At 41.4% G+C, this 17,936-nt stretch overlaps 1 protein-coding gene across 4 annotated transcripts in view; it reads left to right on the top strand.

Annotated features, from left to right (window-relative positions):
- Positions 1-17,936, top strand: part of LOC136881076 (ATP-dependent RNA helicase me31b) — a 143,583-nt gene that overhangs the window by 20,868 nt on the left and 104,779 nt on the right. The gene's annotated exons all lie outside the window — the stretch shown is intronic.

The raw sequence follows: 17,936 nt of genomic DNA, 5'->3' as shown, positions 1-17,936 counted from the left end.
TCTTATCACTGTGATGGGATATGTTGTGCTATACATTGAGGCCCGGTTTCTTCAACGAATGTTAAGTGTTAACTCTGCTGTTTAATAATAATAATAATAATAATCGTATGGCCTCAGCTACCGTTTGCAGACATTTCGATTTGACGCCATCTGGCTGTCTGCTCGTCAATTTCGACGTTCCGGTTTACTCTGTCTGCCATCTAGCGGACCTAGAGTAAACCGGATCTCTCTTGGGCGTCTATGGCTGAGATTTAATTAATTTTGTCGGGTAAATACCAAATGTATCACCAGAGATCTTTTACATGCCGACATCGTACGACATGGAGTGTCGATTGGACTTTTTTCCGCCCTTCAAAAATCCGACTACCTCTGCCGGGTTTGAACCCGCTATCTTGGGATCCGGAGGCCGACACTCTACCACAGATCCACAGAGGCAGCTAACTCTGCTGTTAAGGATACTTAACATATAATTTAACAAAATGGTCGCCTCATCAAGGATTGTTAACTCTTACAAATTGTTATTACTTGTCTTAAATTAACCTGGCAGCAGCCCTGTGTTAAACCTCATAACAACTAACTATAACCTATAATAATGTCAACCATGTGTCTGTGTGACGAAATATTATTTCAACACACCACTAGGGGCGCTTTAATGTAAAGAAGCAAAAGACGCTCACTGCCAAACACGTTCAGAAATCTCACTGAAATGTGTTAATTTGTCTTTAACAATAATTGTTTAGTAACAAATGTTGAAAATGTATTTGTGAAACAGGGCATTTTTAAACAAAGTGTTAAATTAATAACAATTGTTAGGTAACATTTGTTAACCCTCGAACCGGTAGCTGACGATAGATCGGCAGGTGTGCGCCTATCTCAACCGCCGCTAACGATAGATCGTCAGGTCGACTTTACCAGTAAATACAGCTAGAATAAGTTGTGAACATTTCCGTTAGATGGCAGCATTCACCAGGTATGTTTTCTCCTTGGAATGTGGAATGTTTTGTTGTTAAATACATCCATTTATGTGCGATATCTTTGAAACAAATGAAGGTCCCAATTCACACAACAGCTTTGAAACACGTGATTTTGTTGTGAATTACTTTCATTATTTACTGTGTGTTATGCACAAACGATGGCTCATTTTTGGATTTAAATGATGAAGATAATGTAACAGAATTAAATGCATCTGTAAATTCAAGGCCTACTGCAGCAGAATGGATGTGTTGTGCCACCTGAGATAGGTTATGAAAGCCCACCGATAAGTTCTATCAACTACTGTACCTTTTATTGAATAAATCCCGAAGTATTAACACTATTCACTTAAAATTTGCATGCCTATCATCAGAATTAATTTCTCTACAAAATGTATATTTTAAAAAGTTTATGAAAATGCGATTTGTCATTTATATTCGATGTGTAAGTAAAAAATACTTTTTTTAATTTTTGAGGGGGATTTAGAGGGGTGGAAAATATAAAATATATTACATTGAGGCAAAATGCAAACCACTTTTTACATACTCCAGTTCATGCTGAATGTTTTGGTGTATTATATGTGCATATTCTGTGAATAATACATCTGTTAGAGTGACATACATCAGGTACTGCAAATGTGCGGTGCACACCAACCGGTTAGAGCTATTCCAACTACCGGTTCGAGGGTTAAGTAAAATTTAACATACAGTTGAAGAAACCGGGCCTGAATCTATTAAGACCTAGAAGAAAGGGGGGTGGTGGGGGAACAGTACTGGGCAAGATTCAGTCTGTTAATACTCCTAGAGATCTGATAGCCAGTTCGATTACGGTGTACTTACAAAATGGCTCCAGGAAGTGGAGTACTGCTTTTAGTGTTGCATCCCATGATTCATAGTTCATGGCGTTTAGTAGAGTTGGGCAGCATGATTCTTTTTCATGAATCGATTCTAACAATTCATACATTATGAATCTATTCTTAAGATTTGTTTGATTCTTTTCCAGTGCTTTCGCGACTTATTCAAGCTGGACGCAGAAAGATTCCAAAGACCCATAGATTTCTGAGAGGTTTCTTAACTATCACTACTGTGTAAACACAAAATATTAGCAACAACATTAAAGTATCCTGTACTTCTAATTGAAATTAATTTGTTTTTTGTCAGGCAAGGCAATACTGGATTTTTCCAAAAATTGTAAATGAGTAGGTCATACAAAAAATTATAAATGAATTGTTCACGTATTTTGAAGTTTGTTGAGGTCATGGACAGATAGATTAATAAGGAATGGGCGAGGCACGCACGGCTCCACGCGTAGGTCTGTGAAGACCCTTTGTGTCCCTTAAACGGGTTTGCCTAGTCCAGCCCTAGTGCTCCTATAAAGGACACCAGTGTCTGGATATTGGCATTCCTGATGTCTTCCAGGCTCACAAAATGTGAGCCAAGATATAGATGTCTAGTGCTTGCAAGAGCCTCGCACTGACACAACACATGCACGGAGGTCTCTTCCTCCCTACCGCATCTTCTACACATCGGATCCTGACTGATTTTCATGATGTGTAGGTGTCTGTGGCCTGTCAACAGTCCAACTACCATTCGTGTTCTCGTCCTATTCAAATTTATCAGGACCTTCTTATAACTTTGGCTAGGCCCTTTAATAAGTTCATGTGCCTGCCTTGCTATGGTTAACCTCTTCCAAATGCCTAAGTGAGACTGGTTTGTCCACTGGGATATTACCAGTTTCACACTTCGGAGTGATACTCCTAGCAAGGGCTCTGGTCCTAGAAAAAGGACCTTTTGAGCCTTGTTTCGCTAGTTTGTCAGCTTCATTTCCACTGATTTCTGTGTGACCAGGGACCCATAATAGGGTAACTGGGCTAAATTCACACAGTTGATCTAACATCCTTTGGCACTCCCATACCATTTTTGATGTTCTAACTGCGCATAGTGCTTTTAACGCTTTCTGGCTATCACTGCAAATGGTGATGCATCTTCTATGTCCAGGCATGTTCCATACATATACAGCGCAGGCCAGTATTGCATATACTTCGGCCTGGAAAACAGTAGCATATTTACCCATGTTCGGACCCCGGCGCCTGTGCCCGTCTCTGTCCGCGAGCCATCTATGTACCATGTACGGCCCCCAGACCTAAGACAGGCCCCAGTATCCGTGGCCCACTCCTCCCTTGTGGGTATCACCACTGTGAACTTATAATTCAGATTAAAACTAGGCTTCATCAGGTCCCCGATCATTGTCGTAGGGCAGGTCTGGTGAAGCCTTGTAAGAATAGAAGCATGACCTCTATTTGGATTCTTGAAGGACTATCCTCTGAGTGACCAGAGACTGTAAGCACTCATTCCTGCTATTTCCTTTACATATAAATGTAAGGGGGGAAGACATAGGATGGCCTCCATTGCACATAATGTAGTATCCAGTGCCCCTGTTATTCCTAGACACACAAGTCTTTGGACACTGTTTTAACTTGGTGGTTGCAGTTTTACTCTCTGAACCTGGGCACCAGAGTAAAGATGCGAAGGTGATCGTGGGCCGTACAATAGAAATATAGAGCCACTGGACCACCCTAGGTCCTAGGCCCCAAGTCTCCGACGGCCCTACGGCAGGCCTACATAATCTTGCGAGCCTTATCCACCTTATGGTCTATATGTTTCTTCCAACTCAGTCTTGCCTCAAGGAATACCCCTAGGTACTTAACTGAGGTTGTCTCAACTAATTTTTTCGCAAATAGGAAAAGCTCTGACAGTCCGTCCAGCCTCCTTCTCCTGGTAAATACCACGAGCTCAGTCTTGTTGGGATTAACCGACAAGTCTGTGTCGTGGCACCACCTTTCCACCCTACGTAGGGAGCTCTGTGCGAGCTCTGAAACCGTACTGGGGAAATTTCCCACCGCCATCAGGCTAATGTCATCTGCATAGCCTTGGGCATAAATTCCTCCAACATTTAACTGGTAGGTAGTTCATCCACTACCAGACACCATAATGTTGTTGATAATACTCCTCCCTGTGGATACCCCCTGTATATATCAGCTCTCAACATTACTGCGTTGAGGGTAAACAGAACTTGACGGCCCTGCAGTGAGGCCATAATCCATTTTATGAGCATCCTGCTCGCTCCTCTTCTCTTTAGACTTGAGTTCTATGGAGCCCAAAGATGTGTAGTTAAAGATCCCTTCTATATCTAGGAATACCACCATAGCAAGTTGTTGCTGATCCAAGGCGCGCTTCAGCCTAGAAACAAGCTGGTGTAGTGCCGTCGCAACTGACTTCCCTGGTTGGTATGCATGTTGATGAGGATGCAGGGGACAGTCTCTTAATACTTTCTTCCTGATATGTCTATCCAACAGTCTTTCACAAGTCTTAAGAAGAAAATACATTAGACTAATGGATCTATAATCCTTAGGTCTAGTATATGAAGGCCTTCCGGGTTTAGGTATATACACTACCTTCGCCTGACGCCACAAGGAGTACATGTACCCCATAGTGAGACAGGCTCTAAACATTCTGACCAGGTATGGTATAAGGACTGCGCCTGCTTCCTGAAGAAGTGCTGGGAAGATCCCATCCATTCTTGGGCTTTTATAAGGGGCAGAAGATTCTAATGCCCACTTCACCCTTCTTGGAGTAACAATCTCTGCAGCTTCCTTCCAACTACTTCTATCGGGTCTGAAGGATCCACTTGATTCTACTTCACTATTCGTGACTATTGAACCTGAAAATTGGGCATCAAGGAATAAGCTCAGGGTGCCCCCCCCCCCCCCCCCCCCCCTGTGGTTGTATATCCACCCGAAAGTGACTTCAATGAGCCCAGCCTTGCCCTTCCATCCAAGGTTAGAATTTTATGAAGCCTTGCCGCTTCATGTTGACTCTCGATGGAGTCACAAAACTGTCTCCAAGATTTTTTAGAAGCCTTTTTGAGTTCTGACCTGTACTTTGTTTGTGATTCTTTGTAAGAATCTAGACTTTCTTGATCTTGAAGTTCCCTGTATTTATTCCAGAGCCTTTGTGTGTTTCTCCTCAGGTGTTAAAGATAACTGTTCCACTTGAAGATTTGTTACTCTTTTTGCCTTAACAACTGGGCAGTTTAATTCATAAGAGGTAACTAGTGTGTGTGTGAGAAAGCTCACACTGAGCTCAAGCTCCTTGTTCTTGATTATATTTGAGGGTCCTCCTTCCAGTCCCCACCTCACGTCCTCCCTAAAAGACGTCCAGTTGGTTCGTCTAGGATTTCTGTAAGATGGGATCTCGAAGGAGCCCTTTTTATGAAACACAGTGTGTCTATAATCTGACAAGGAAGGCTCCAAAGAGACTTTCCAGTCTTTAAATTCCTGTATGATTCCCATGGAACCCAGGGTAAGATCTATGATCCCCTTACTCCTATTATTGATGAAGGTAGAGGTATCACCTATGTTCATGATCTCAAGATCAGTTGTACATAGAAATTCTATGAAATTCTCTCCCCTTCGGTTTGTGTATTTATTTCCCCAAATGCTGTGATGAACATTTGCGTCACATCTTACTATGAGGTTAAGTCCTTGTTTCCTACAGTATATCATCAGTCTCCTGAAATACTCCGGCGGGGGTGGAGATTCAGTCTCCTGGGAAATATGCAGAACAGACAACCAGGTCTCTTGGCTGTCCGCTCTCTTCATATCTCACTAGGACTGCTACAATGTCTTTAGTAATGAAGCCCGGTATAGCCCAAGCGTTATGATCCTTAACTAGTATACATGCTCTAGGCTTCTCCTCCGCTACTCCACTGAATAGAGCGAAGCCTACACATTTTAGTCCCATGATATGCCCCTGTCTAAGCCAGGGTTCTTGTATCAGGGGTACCGAAAACCTACCTTTCTGGATACTTCTTATAAGTACCTTAGAGGCCGCTATACAATGTTGTATGTTTGCTTGTATGAAAATAATCATTCCTTACCTGCATGCAATGCTTTACCTTATGCGGTCTCCAGAACGTGCAGCTCCGTCTCCCGCGATGAATCCTGAGGCTTGGTTGGCCCTGGCTCCTGTCCAGGCTCCCACTCTTCGCCCCTGGTGGTCTGTTGTCTGTGGTGGGGTTGGTCCTCTGCTTGTCGTGTTTGCCCTCCACCAGGGTGAAGGTAGCAACATGCACCCTGCAGAAAATCTTCTTCCCCACCACTTTTTCCACATCTCTGGAGTCCATGCTGACCACAAGTTGGACACCTCTCTTCTCCTCCTTACGGTCGTAGATTCTCCAGCTGTTGGGATTTAGACCATGGCGTACCATTCTTCCCAAAATGACGTTTTTGTCCTTTTGGTTGTCCTGGTATCCAGACCATGACTCTCTTATAGGAAAGGAGTTTATCCATGCCCACAATTGTGAGCCTGGCTGCTTCCCGCGGTTGCATATCTGTAACAAGACTAGAAAGCCATGCTACAGTCGCGTCATTTTCTGCATTAATGATGGCCGCTCCTCTCGACAGATAGCAGTCCAGGAACTGGGGCTTAATGGGTCCCCGCTCCGGAAGCTCAATTGGTGATAGCCTCCTCCAGACTCCACCTGTTTTTCAGTTAGCTGCTGGTCAGGATATCCTACAGGCATTATGGCCATCCTGATCCCAGCTTTAGCTATCCTGGCATACTCCACCTTGGGTCTTTTGTGGGCTTACCGATCTTCTGGGGTTGCCCGCGACAGTAGTTTTCCCACTGGCGTCTTGGTGGGTGGAGTCCTCTGTGCCCTAGGAGCAGAGCCCTTTTCAGGGTCCCGCCTCTTGTGCCCATTGGATCCCCCGCAGTTGTCGCTGTTGTGGCAGTAGTAGGCCTCTCAGCTCCAGGAGTTAGGCCCTCTTTGGCCTGCTCCTGGGCCTTTAACACTTTGGCGACTATGAGACCCGCCGGCGGGTCACGCCAACTCTACTTCTGGACAGTGAGACTCACCGGCGGTCTCACAACACATTATATATACTGGAGCCGTATCGCGCGCCGTTCACAGATTATGCTTTCGTCCTTTCTGGTTCGTCTCTACATAAGGCATACTAACTTTGTATACAGTGGGACATGCAGGGAGTACATAGGAGGTAGGATAATTAAGAAATTATTCAATATGCTTGTTCCATTACTCAAATCATTTTATATGAAGAAAAAATATGTACAAATATACGAATAGACACACACTTAACATGTTGCTTCACAACACTACGTTCGATCAAAACAAACAATGCTGCATAAAGAACGCCAATTTCAGTGAGGTCGCCGGCGGGTCACAGAGTGCGCCCGAACCCCGTGCGTTACTTGTGGACGATGAGACCCGCCGGGCGGTCTCAGCACACAGAGCACCCCAACGCCTATAGGCTGTAATTAAGATGGGTAATAGTATGTAATATATCCATTAGAGTTCAAGTATCTCTGATTTTTCACTTCGTTCCTAATGAATAAACTAGGAAAACAATACGCCGTCGTCAACGTGTTAAAGGCTTCTTGTACCTCCTCTTCTCAGCGCCAGAGCACTGTTTCTTCTTCTTTTGGATTAGAAGATTCCCACCTCTAGAGTGAGCTCCCTTACTGTTGAGGTTGTACTATCCGAGGGTATCTCCGAAGAGTCCCCATTGGTTGTTGTCGAGCTGGTATTTCTCTCGGAGGCCCCAGAGGAGCTCTCCGGTTTTTGGGTGCCTGGCTACGGTACTCATGTAGGTCCCACAAGTAGCTAGGGAAATATGTCTGCCTAGGCAGAGCCCCGTAGGCTACTTACTTCGAGAGGGTGCCAAGTATCTCAAAGGCTCCGTTCAAGACACATCTCCCATGTGCCGTGCAACCCCATCGGCACGGGGTGCGTTACACCTTAGGGTTGGGTGGTGCTTTAGCTTCCTCCTCCTTGTATACCGAATGGTTACCCAGTAGGGCTCCATTCGGCATCGCAAGAAAGGAGCTACTAGTCCCCCCTCTCCACGCAGAGGATCTTCAATTGAAGAGGGTAACAGAGGTTAACCCCCTACAATTGTAGCACACAAGAGGGGGGAGGTCATGGGCAGTGAATAGGCTTAAAACTGAGGGATGTGATGGAAATCATCAGAACGTGCCATAATCAAAGCATATTCCAGTATTTCTGCAGTCTTCGAGGAATCAGAAATGATGTAAACAAAGGTTATGTATACATCTGCAGTCTCCACGTTGATTGGAGAATGGCCGGGATACTTCAGAGCGCATGGCGAGAGCCACGTGTTGATATATGGTTGTCTACCTTAGGAACCATCATTACTTCGCCTGATGGCAGTGATTAAATCAGACTGTTTTCGGATGCCACTGATGTCAACATGTAGACGAAATGCCATGATATGGATTACGAAGCAACTTATGTTCACTGCCTGTGAGCAATAAACAAGTGGCATCACACCTGGATATTGATCTCAGAAAAGAAATTACAGAAGGTTGATTTGAGGTTATGCCAAAAATGTAAATCAGTCATTTACAGTAGCGCATGAGGAAAAGTTCACACTTTTAATATTTCAATGAAAATTAAATTCTGGACGGGAAATATAATTTTGAAAATCCAATATTTAATAAAATTAGAAAAAAGGACTTCACCTACTTATTATCTGATGGAAAATTCCTTCCAAGTCGGGTTTCTCTCTTCTTTCACTGCTGCTTGTATAATTCGGATTAATTACAAGACTGTCAAGTCATACCGCACGGACTGACCAATTCGCAACCATGTAATGAATAAAGGCACGCTACATTTCAGCTGTTACTCGCCAGAGCCTCAATGTCCTAACTTAAGTTTTATTATTACGCGCAACATATGTTTACCAGGCTCCACACCAACTCAGTGGAGGTAAAGCTTCCATTGAGCCTTCGCGAACGGATCTCATAGAGGTTAGAGATAAAATACGACGCGAACGGGCGATGTCATAGAGGTTAGAGATGTAACATGACCATTCAAGCATGAGGGCATGCGTTCCCAGTATTGTTCAGTTTGATTTACTTGCTTATACTAATAACAATGAATACAAATAGGTTCTTGCATATTTTTTGTTTTGCATGCTAGATCGCATTATGCTCGGTGTTCTCCCCAGAAATTTTCGTCAGCCGGGTGTCAGGAATGAGTAGCTAAGCGGAAATTGGGCGTAAAAAGATGGATATAAAATTTCAGTTTATTTCCCTCAGGGCATTAATTGTGTTAGACATGTAAACATTAACTGCAAGACTGAACTATTAGCAGTATCACAAACATGACATAATAGTATTCTGAACTTCTAGTGTTCTACTGTTTGTTCATAATCATGTAACACGGGGCTTACCATTCATTGCTGTGGAGTGCCATACAGGTTTGTGATGTCGTGCAAAATCGCATGCGATTCCACGCTAATCCAGTCGTTGCTCGCGAATGACACTGTGGTAGTCAATCTAGACATTTAAACTCCGATGTAATTGATGCAATTATTCTGATAATGAAAATTTATCGTTTAAATAAACAGTTTTACAGTATTTAAATTTAACTTTGAAACACCCAGTGACTCAAATAATCTAGCACATATTTGGTTATGTTAGCTGGGCGGTCTGTATAAACGGCTTCTAGGTTCTAGGGTGAACACTGATACTATGAATGGGGTAACAAACTGTGGTGCCCTTAACAATTAGACTTACACCCTCAACATTACCGAAGAATTATCGCAGCCGCTGGCAAAAAAAAAAAAACCTGGAACAGAGCAAAATGAGCTACTTTGTTTCCAGACCTCTTCCAGTGTTGAAAAGCAAAGTGTTGGACATTATTGTGTTAAAACGTACTGTGAAACAGCATAGTTGAATAGAATAGTTGAAGAGCTGGAGTTTAGGGAATTGCTGCATAATTTAAATCCAAATTATGTATTGCCTTCACAAAAAAAAACTTTATCGAATATACTTCTCAATTTGAGTAATGTTAAAGATAAATAAAAGCCAGTTTTTTGCATACTACAGCATGCTTCACTATCAAAGGGTAGAGAAGGGTCCACCTATTCATACCATTAGTTAAATTCATGATTTGAATAGATATTCCTTTTGGTTTGAACTGAATGAGTACAGAATGCTGCGCGACTACGGACAGTTGGACCTCAGGAGAGTCTGAAAGTTATGTTGCTTTAACTATGTATTTTGATCGAAACTTTAAATTGTGTGGTGCCTTACTGGACTGTTTCATGTACTATGAAAGCCAGTGCAGAAAACATTGCTGGTGGAATAGTGGGTATGCCGGGAATGGGACATTGACAGTTGTGTCTGACTGTGCACCGAATAATTGCGGCAGCAAGAAATCTAGGTTAACATATTCCATGTTTTGCACACACTTCAATTCTCATAGTGCAGAACGTTATAGGGGAAATTTAAGAGCTCAAAGCAAAAGTGAGAGAGGTGTGGAGCCCACGTGCCCTTTCTAAATTAAAAGGGACCCAGAAACAAATGGTGCTTCCGGAGCAGACTCTTAAGCAAGAGGTGCCTATCAGATGGAATTCCACGTATGCTATGTTTCAAAGTGTGGTGAAAAACTGAGCTGTTGTCAGCTCTGGTGCTAGCGAGTCCTGGGATCATTCTATCCTGTGAAGATTGTATATTGGATGAAATGTACAAAATTCTCGAACCATTTCTGCAGATTACAGAGGATTTAAGCTGTGAGAAACAAGTGACTGTTTCCAGACTGATTTTATTTACTCAGTTCTTGAATAAATATTTTGAGAAATATCTGTGGTTGCAACAATCAAAACAGAACTTGACAAGTGGTTCAGAGACATTCAAGACTGAACCATTTTAGCTAAAGCTACATTGCTTGAACCCAGATTCAAGTAGCAAGCTTTTGTCTCCTGCAGTGTACAATAAGGTGAAACATTTGCTATCCTGAAAGCTGTATCTGTGAGAATTTCCTGCGTTGAGGTACCAGCGGACTCAGAGGAGCAACAACACGCAGGGGATTACTTAAAATCAGCTTCATGGTCCGTATCACACTTCAGTAGATTCACAAATAAGTATTTATTTTCCACCTAGTCGATACAATGATTAATGCAACGTAATGGTTAAAATGGTACATGTTTCGTATATTATCAGCATCTTCAGCCACATAACACTGAAATGAAAAATACATAAATTGACAAAGTAATGCTTTAGAGGAAGTGTCCTTAAAATTAACATAAATTGACAACATTAAAGCAAACAAACTCGATCATTGTATCGACTAGGTGGAAAATAAATAAATACTTAGTTATGAACATGCAGGGGACTCGGTTGAAGATTTCTTGTGGGGAAAGTTCGACTCCAGTATTCAACATTTTACAAATCCTGTTACGCCGTTGGCTGGCATGTTAATAGAATATGACAAGTACATTAATGAAGCATTGCTGGAAAGTAAGGAGGGTCCCTTTAAGTGGTGGCAAGACAAAATAATTATCCAAGGCTTCACGAGCTGATGAGACGGCTGTGTGTTGTCGGTAGTTCTGTTCAGCGTTTCGGTTCCACTGTTGTCCCCTTCTGCTTGTGCTCTGCTATCCCCTGTAACAGGCAATTCGTCCATCTCAGTCAAACACTATTATGCAGGTACATTAATATTTTCTTTGTTTTATAATGCAGAACTGTGTAGCCATACGAAATATTAGGAAATTGTACGTATTACCGGCTGTATCATTAATACTCATGAAATCATCTGAAACTATGACAAAAAGTAGACTATGAAATTCAACTTTGAATGACAGCATTACCTCCTGCCGCGAAAGTTCACGAAGCAAAATGTAATAATGTTTCGTCTGTCAATCGAAGTAGCATTGTATTGGTCCAAGATTATTTAAATGTTACTTGAAATTATTGTAGCTGTTTTCTTTTTTTGATGTATCTGACACGAGAATAATAATCTGTCATAGATAGTGTAGGTGATCTGTACTGTAGGTCGGAAATACCTTTCTTAAATAAGCGTGAAGGCGAGGTCATAGGTGTTATACATTATAAACATACGGCCTCACCACTACCCTCACCTCTTGCATCGCAAACTTCAGGACGGATCGGTGATGACCTCTGCCGGCTTAGTGTGGAGAACTTCTAATGTAATCTGTTCTGATCACACGTCCATAGACTAACTTTAGGACAAGTATTCACCTTCTTCGTTGTTGCAAGTATCACATGTGTAAGTAACTTTTACATGTTTCTTACAAGCAAACTGATTGTCTACACTTCCCTTAGTCATGTTCTAATCCATTACTATCACAGACTTCCCGGTCTCGGCATCAATTTCTGGTGTATCGTGCATTGTAGATACCAGAATTACAGCTCGTTTTTTAGGAACGTAAGATGTGTTGCCTCTTTCTGGAACCTGAAAAGAGATGACTGCACTTCTCGTATCACTTGGCTTGTTGGAAACAAAATATGGACCTTCCTCTTGCTTACCACAATACAATTCCAAGTTTCTGGTAAAAAATGCTTGAGTTGCACATTAGAAACATTTTTATTCCATACTTCGCAGGTTTATTTGGGATGAATTGCACAAAACTGCATTGTCCATGCAACGGTTTAGTTTTTCGTCATTTGTGACGTAAGCACCAACACTAACTATTCTGATAGTTCAGTACAAAAGCACCCAAAAAGGGATGGATGGCCACCAATTTATCGTGTTTTCTTCTGTCTCCCCTTGTTTCTCGATTGTCGAATCGCAGAGCTCTGAGCAAGAATAGAAAAACGTTTATAGCTCATACAAACTCAGTATGTGCATTCCAGTTCCATCTGAGTTCCAGAGCTCAATAACATTTGTGTGGTGTCCTTTCTTAGTGCCTATTAGGTACAGGCATCAAAGTAACGCCATTATTTCAGCTCTGGAAGTTTCCTTTACATCTCGTTCCCTCGAGTATCCTGCCTCAAGGCATTTTCCATCGATGTACATGGTCGTGTGAGTCTCGATCTAATCTATCATGTCTTCAACTATTTTATGTAAGGATGATATTTCGTCTTTGATTCCTCTTGCATTACGTTTAGGACCAGGAAATACTTGGACACTATTTTTGGTTTTAGTTTTGCATACCTTTGAAAAATTGTTTTCCTCCCTGGTGGTTTTGTCTTCCAATAAAGTATTCATCATAACGTTCATTTTCACTTCCTTCTGAGTCAGATCCGTCCTCGGACGTGAGACTTTCCTCCTCTAGTTCAGTTTCATGATCACTTCTAGTGATGACTTCATATTCCTCATCTGATTCTGCGCTGTCCAATTTGTCTCCCTGTGGCTGTTCATGAAGTAATTCGACTATTTCCTCAGGCGCTAAAATTCTAAAACAGAAAATGTATTTTAATTAGAGAAATAGTAATAATATGAGTTTTAAACGTTGATGTGTTTTAAAATATTCAGAAATAATGTAGTCGAAATACTTCCATCAGGCGTGCGGGGTACATGGTAGCCTGCCTGTGACAAGTTCTGAATTGAAGCAACCTGAAGCTATTCGTCTTCCACAATTAGTGATATACAGCATCCATTACAGCTAGTTTTAATGTGATGAGGCCTACATAGGAGGTTTTTTGGACACCGCAGCCAAATGGTGCCATTGAACGACTCATTATTTTGCATCTTGCCATGCAGACACATAGCAAGCATATCAGGAGCTGACAGGTGTTGCATTCTGGTGGGATGCACGTGCACTAATATTAAACAAGTGAAGAACGATATGCTACTTGACAGAAACCAGTGGGAATTTAAAGAGAAATTCAGTTTAGGCTCTAAAGGAATTTTATAGGTCTGCTGATACGCAAGAAATGGCAGCTGTCAGTCAGAACGGTCACGTCTTCTCACAGTAAATAATTTATTTCGACACGAAATATTAATGGTAATTTATGAACCAGACATTTTCTAAAATTAGAAGAAATTTCCTACAAAATGGAATAAAAATTTTAAAATGTTAAATTTCAGAAAAATTGTGTATATGACCACTTTAAATTATGTATATGTATATATAGATCTTGTTTTTACTTTTACGAAACTTCTAATATAATGACAATCCGCTATAGTGAGAAATTTTTTTGCTGTTATGTATACTCACTGCAATGGACTTCTTCTGTTTGTGTATTGTTTGATTTTATGACTATAAATAAAATGTGGTTAGGTGAAAGAGAGGGCTTAGAGCCCTTACTTTGCCACTGAACAATAAATAAATAAATATAGTTGATCTAAAAAGGCCTCAATTACAGATATGATGAAACTTTTGGATTCCCCTTCATTTTTATGATAAATGAAGATTTCAGTTCTGATCTGTAATTGCCTATTAAATGGAATTTTCTTGCTAAGCAACTTGATCATATTTCTTATGTAGTAAAAAGCTGAAAAATATGTACCAAAATTATAAAAGTATTTTGTTTCAATATTAAGTTTGTATTACAAAAATCATAAATGGATAAATCAACAGTTGTTCCACCTAATTGATGCAATATGTTTTGCCTTAAACAAATTTGTAAGTTAGTAAGTTTTGTTTGATCTTTAAACATCAGCTACAAATATGTTTAGGTGAAAATCTTAAAGGGGTATAAGGACAATAGTCCTCATAAACGGTCTTAAAACATGCTCTAGTACTTAAAATCATTGAATATGAGATGAACATATTTTCTCTCACTCGCTTCATGTTTATTAAATACACCATCTCGCACACAGATTGAATAATTTTCACTTAGTTTTGTACACCAGCCCGAAGTTGATTGCTAGAGTGTTTGTATATCTTCACACGACTCAATCGTTGCTATTCCCGTCGCTATGGGAAGCATTTTCAGGTGGTTGTATGTATGTATTAGCATCTAAGATTTCTTCTGATTTCTCCAGGATGCTAACAATCTGCTAGACAATCAATCTGGGAAGAATAAATGAAAACTCTGTATCAGTACTGAGGCAATCTGTTCACGCCCAGTCGACGTGCATCAACATGGGACTTTTTTGCGTTGTTATACAAAAACTATAAATATGCCATAAACTTAAAATTGTTAAAAGTAAGTTTTATTAAGTTTTACACAACAGTCTGATATTACTTTTAACTGTAACAATCATCTTAGCATTTGTCCTGCAATGGAGCAGGGTCCGTTGTTTTGCAAGCCAACCTCCACTTGGTTCTATTAAAGCGTATCAATTGGAACAAGATGAACATGGCGCATGTTTTCTTGAAGACAATCAAGCTAGAGTTTCTAGGGCCGACTTCTTGGCTTGTTTCCAGGTGGCATGATGCGATGTCTTCGCAGTACATGAACGTTCTCTTCGCCTTACGTGGCCATACCACCGAAATCGGGCCTTGGCCATCTCCCATGGTTTTCTCGATTTGTAGGTTGGTGATATCTGGCCAGGTCAGTCCAGGTGACAAGCGAAGCATGTGCATCTCAATGATGTGAAGTGCTTGACTGTTGCTGGCGAGCCTTTAGAGCCATATAGAGCGACTGGGCGAACAAGTCCGGGAAACCTTGGCCTTCAGGTGGATTGGTATCGGACAGTCCCAAAGAACGCAAGTAGTTTGTCACCACTTCATGTAGGCCGTAGTTACTCGTGCACGGGTGTCTGAAATAGTGTCACACTCAGCGTTGACCAAAGAATCTAGGTTCTTAAATTGTTCTACTTTATTGATGTCTTGGCCATCTATCTGAATGGTTCCATTTGTCTGCGGACCGCACTCCATGTACTCGGTTTTCTTGGTATTGAGTCAGTCTTAGTTTTTCGTTACACTTCTTAACCTGCTCTTGAATCTGTTGACGTTCCTCAGCAGCCAGTAGGACATTGTCAACATACAGCATACAGGAAGTGACCATGGAGGTGATGACTGGATATTGGAAGTGGCTGTGTCCATACAAAAAATGAGAAGCAGAGACAGGGCTGATCTCTGGTGGACAGACCCGAATGGGGAATGGAGGTGAAATTCCAGCAGGGCATCGGACGGCTCTGGTAGAGCTTTAATAGAACATATTTATTCAACATACTCCTCAGGGGTGCCGTGTAATCTAAGTGCATGCCAAATCAGGAACGCTGTCAAATGCCTTTTCCATATCCAGGAAGGCCATGTGGAGTAGTCTGTTGTTTTCTTGGTGTCTTTCCATGAGCAACCGGACTGCATGAATGGAATCCGTTGCTCCACATCCTTTTGAAAATCCACACTGGTTCGGAGTGTCGTTGACAATACTCCGTAGGTGCTGGTCTATGACGTGTTCAAAGAGCTCCATGGCATGACAGTAGTAGGCGAATAGGGTGATGGTTTGCATAATCATTGACATCACCCTTGCCCTTCCAAATAGGCACAGTAATGCTTGATGACTAGGAAGATGGTGGCACTTCTATGATCAATTGGTTGAACAAGGTTGCAATCAGCTCAACACCTTGTTGTCCAAGCATTTTCCATGCTTGAGCTGGAATATCGTCAGATCCAGTGGCCTCTCCAGTTTTAATTTTCTGCATGACCTTCTGAACTTCCGAAGAAGTTGTAAGTGGGATAGGTCCTGAGATTGGTGTTGCACTGTGTCTTGGAGGATGCTGGAAGTCTTCGTTGCAAATCTTGATAAAATGCCTGTTCCAGCTTTCTAGGATTGCATTTGGTTTCCAGAGTACGTTGTTCGCTTCATCCTTGATGTATATTTCATGTCCAATATCTTGGCTTAGGCGATGACTTTATCGAGCCAGTCATTAAATACCTTTTTCTCCGTCTGGTGTATGCAAAATGCTAATACAATCTTTAAAATGAGCTGCTTTAACTATAGCTACAGCCTTTTTGGGCGCTCTTATATTGTTTGAACAAACCATCAATGCTGGTGTCCTGCCAAATTTTGTAGGCACTCTACTTCTCTTTTATCACAGCCTGCACCTCGTTATTCCACCACAAAATATTACTAGTTATGACGGGAGAATCATTCTCTTGACTATATAAAATATTTCCTACACAGCCACCCGATAAGGCATGAAACAGTGTGTTTCTTGTTTTCGTGCTGTGCAGTAAGTATCAAACAATGCACCTCAAAAATATTCTTCTGGCTTAACCAATATTCCGTATTTTCTCACGTAATTAACGCACTTTTATAACGAAAAATACCAGCAAAAGCTTCGGATGCGTACATTATTCAAGGAATGCAGATATTTAAAAGATTTAAGATTCATTTACGTTTAAAAGGTACATCAAATATGCACACAGTTGGTACAACTCATCTTTGTTTATAGTCTTTTGGCGCAAAATTCCAACGTGAGGCAAGATGGACACGTGGGTTTGAAGTATTGACACTCGAAAATATTATTCCCGTTACGAGCTGGCAATACGACTTGAAGTGAAATAAACATGAACTCATAAAAGTGCAATTCATGCAAGTGCATAATAATGAAATACCGGCAAAAAAAACTGTCCAACACGAAAAGGGTCGGGCATTGAAGGAAGGATCCTGATAGATTTCCCCAAACCGTTCGTATCCAATCTTGTACGAGTGAGGTGTTCACCAACCTTTTTTCTTGGATACGAACGTGGATCCCTTGCGAAAATTTTACTTCAGGCATTGTTTTTTGTTTTGGAACAATGTAAGGTGCAAACTTTTGCTATCACCTGTTACATCAAACATTGCAGTACATCCAAACAGACTTTAAACGTATTAGGTCGTGTTACGTACATGTATGTGTTCAAGTGATGTTGTGGGTTCGGATCCCACTGGTGTCTGGCTGGCCATTTTTGTTCTGTACTTAACATCTCTTCAACACGCACTACATGTACGTAACACGACCTAATACGTTGAAAGTCTGTTTGGATTACAGTGCGGTCGTGAAAATTCAATATTTCTTGCAGGACATCGTTTTTCGCTTCCAGTAGTGCGTATGGTAACACTCGATGTCCCCTTATAGATTGTTAGATTTTGTGCCATACGGAAACTGAAACTGAATGGAGTCTGATGTGCCGGTTCCTGTTTGGGAGAGCGAATGTTCCTTCACTTTGCGTTTCTCAATGACAAAACTATGAAAATCAATTTACTTTTTAGTTGAAATCATTCAGCATTTTTTGG

This window comes from Anabrus simplex, chromosome 9 (assembly GCF_040414725.1).
Source record: "Anabrus simplex isolate iqAnaSimp1 chromosome 9, ASM4041472v1, whole genome shotgun sequence".
Classification (NCBI taxonomy): domain Eukaryota; kingdom Metazoa; phylum Arthropoda; class Insecta; order Orthoptera; family Tettigoniidae; genus Anabrus; species Anabrus simplex.
This window is presented reverse-complemented; position numbering and strand designations above follow the sequence as displayed.